The sequence below is a fragment of the Pinus tabuliformis genome, chromosome 2_2 (genome assembly GCF_031772625.1).
Source record: "Pinus tabuliformis cultivar Carrire ecotype Pingquan chromosome 2_2, CPIR1, whole genome shotgun sequence".
Classification (NCBI taxonomy): domain Eukaryota; kingdom Viridiplantae; phylum Streptophyta; class Pinopsida; order Pinales; family Pinaceae; genus Pinus; species Pinus tabuliformis.
The window spans coordinates 420,042,312-420,046,280 of NC_142300.1; positions in this window are offsets into that span (position 1 = coordinate 420,042,312).

Consider the following 3,969-nt stretch of genomic DNA (forward strand, 5'->3'; position numbering starts at 1 on the left):
TACTACCATCCATTTCATTAACTTTCTTCTCTAATTGAGATAACCTAAATTATATGTCTTCTCTTTCTTCATGAGTCAAGGATGAGCCTTCAGTAGATTTAATCTCTCTAGTAGTTTTCTTTGGAGGCATGTTGGAAAATAATAATAGCACTCCTCTTTATTACAACCTCAAGTCACCAAAAAAATGGATCTTCTAATTAACAGTTAAGTCACTAGCACATTACATACCTTAACTTGGAGAATATCAGAATGGTTGAAGATTTATTGATATATCTCTAGGATTTGAGGCTTTATGGATAATAAAAAATCTTTATAATACTCTTATAGGTATTTTCTATAATTCCACCTGTGAATTGAATTTAGTGTTCCCACTTAAAGTTATGGTAACTTTCCCAAAAACTTGCTCATTTTATGGCCTCTTCCCACAGGAAAAATTGTGTATTATTCCACATTTCCAATTCCTTAAATGTAATTTTTAAACTTGAGCATGATGTACTTATGTATGTCACTTGAAATCTACAAAGATTTCAATCTGAAAATTACTAGATAGGAAAATATAGCAAAAATACGAAGCTGGCTTGTCTAAACTTTATTTCAGAATTGCTCACAAACCCTAAATTCCATAGGTATAAATCTAAAAGTATAGCGAACAAAATTATAAAAATTGAACCAAATATTCCCATAGAGTTCTCCTTACTATGCTCCATGTTTCACTTTCTGAAGCCTTACAAAAAAAGGTCATAGTGAAAATGCCAAACTGAACTATTTGAGACTGATTTTTGGAGCATACATGAACCCTAACTTCCTTGGAGCATATATCCAAAAATATAGTAAACTGATAGTTTTAATTGGAACTAGATATTCACCACAATCTCATCTTAATGTGGTTCAAGTTTCATGGTCTGAAACCTCACAGAAAAAGGTTATAGAAAAAATGTTTAACTGGCCTATTTGACACTAATTTCATGAGCATATAGAAACCCTAACTTCCTGGAACATATATATGAAAATATAGAAAACCAAGATATGCAATTTGAAATAGATATTCCTTGAGATGCCTTCTCACGATTCTATAAGTTTCACCATCTAAAACCTCCCCCAAAAAGGGTTATAGCTAAAATTCCATGATGACCTAATTGAAGTAGCAAAATCATAGGATCATGAGCTTGCATACCAACATTATAATACTCGCACCTTAAAAGTGATAAGAAACCAATAAGTACAGTCCCCTTCAAGGGGGAACCTCCTTTTACAATGAATACAATGTACAAGGCAATATTTGATGATCCTAAGACTTGGTCTCCTTAGTGTATATATATATAGGAGATAAAGGGTACAATTATAATAAAATGGTACCATGAGGGGTTTTAGCCTACATAACAATATAACAATAGAAATTTAGTCACTCAATATATAGGAATTAATAAGTGTTTTTTGGTTAACATGGGTCTTATATAGGGCTTAACATATTTTTATTAGGCAAAGGAAAAAAACCTTGAGAAATAAGACAACATAGGTTATTTCAATGCTATTTTATGTTCTTGAACTTCTCCCTTAGCTATGATCTTTAGGATATTCTTGTAGGATTTGAAGTGGCTACATAAATGATTGAATGCATAGAAAAGGTAATTAAATTTTAGGATAGTAATCATATTAAGTTCACCATCCTAGGAAAAAAACTTACGATCAAAATAATATTTCCAAACAAACCTCGCAAAGAGATATGGAAACCAAATCATAAGTAGATTACGCATTGAGGCTTGGATAATAATTTCCCAAATCCTTCATAAGATATCATTCCACCATGATTGAGGTTGCGGTCATGGTACGTCTCTCAATATTTGTCCCAATTAATAATTTTTGAGCTATCCTCCAATAACATGTAAGGAGGCTAAGATCACAAAATGTCATGTGGGCTCATCACTTATGTTTTACTCTACATTTTGAAAACAAGATGATAATGGTGGTACATATGTGAATAACTCAACTTAAAGTAAATTTTAAATCACTTTAGAGTTATAAATATAACAATATATATATTTTGACCCCTATTGCCATAATGAGGTAACTATAGAATCCACCATTAGAGATCACTTATGGAATCCACCATTGGATCCTACTTATTAACAAATCTATTGCATATATAAAAGTAATATAATATACCCTTGTATTCATCATGAAAGAAGAATGTAGAACAACCTTCAATCATTTTCATTAAGGTTTAACAATAAAAATATAGCATAATGATATTACCCTAAATTCTCGTTTCAGGCAATGTCATTCCCAAAAGTTACAACAACTCAACATACAAGGTTAACTACCCAATTCTATTTCGAAACATCTTGTCAAAAATGTGTTCAAGGTTATTACAAGATACATCATACTAGCATCAATCATACAAGATAAACTAACATCCATTCTCATTCGTCATCCTATGAAAACAACTCATTTGGCTAAGGAAGAACCATTTAAGGTTTAGACCATCATAAGGTTGCAAACCATGTCAAGGGCATGCATTTTTATAGTGATTTCATGCATTTTTCATTAAGAAGATGTCTACATTCCTCCTTACTATGTAAAAATGAAATCCCATGGACTCAACATGCATTTTCAACTTGGGGCATGTGTTATCCTCAATGTCCTATTTTCATGTAAATTCAAAGGTCCATATCCAAATACCGACTCAAGGCATGCAATTTTATTCGTAGGGCATGCATCTTCCACCATGCCATATTTTCATGCATTTCTATACATTCATGTTTTCCTTTATGTATTTTTTGAATTTACAAGGAATTTTGTTGTAATCCATGCCATACTAGCAACATCATCTCATAGCGAATTACCCTTCATTTTCAATCTTCTTCCTATGATGACCATTCATATGGCTAAGGAAGAATCAATTAGTGTTTACATCATTATAGGTTTGCAAATTGTCTCAAGGGTGTGCCTTTTTATAGTGTGTGAATGTATTTATCTTTAATAAGCTATGCATTTTCTTCCTTAACATGTACAAAAACCATTCCATGCATTCAACATGTATTTTCACTTAAGGACATGCATTTTCCCCTAAGAGGACACACACTTTCCTCAATTCCCTATTTTCATGAAATTTCATAAGGATTATGTGCATAATTTATTTAAATATATTAATTTTAACTAACAGTATGATTTTAAGAAGTTATCATGCAAATCTGAACACAAGGATTGTGTTGTTCACTATAGAGCGTGCATTTTATAGCATGCCTTGTTTTCAGTTAGAAAACACATAATTTCCATTTTGAGCATGCATTCTCTTCTTAAGGAATACATATATCATATTAAGTAACACACTACTCAATATAACATATATCCAACATTACATCATACAAAATTCACCACTTGGAATGCATTTCCCTTAAGTTAGCAAGCATTTTAAGAAGTGAAATTTAAACAATTTACCCTCTTTTCCCCACAACACAATTTTTGGTCTGTCTACAATTTTCAAATTGCACAAACAAAGGTATAGGAAAATGTACAACTTTTCTAAAACCTTATAGCTCATGATATTTCCTATAGGTATGTAAATTGAAATATCAATCAACATTGTAGATTCACAAAAAAGTTTGTTCTTAAATCCCAACTTTCAACCTTAACATTTTGCATGCTTGTACATGTAAGAAATGTATATGCAATTCACCAAGTTTCCCAAGTACACCAACTATGAACAACATCATACCATGATCTTTCACACACACACACACATGGATATAATCTAGTAAATTTATATATATTTTCTAGATATTGCATATATCTCTCTCTCGCACACTTATACACATAATCTTTAAACCTAAAATGTAAGCATATTTTCATATGCACCCTTCTCGTCATATTTGTGCCACCACTTACAACTCTTAACCATTGCAAAGCCATTGCACTAGTTGAAATTACACCCTTAAGTGGCACATTAAACCCTTTGCACAAATATTAAGC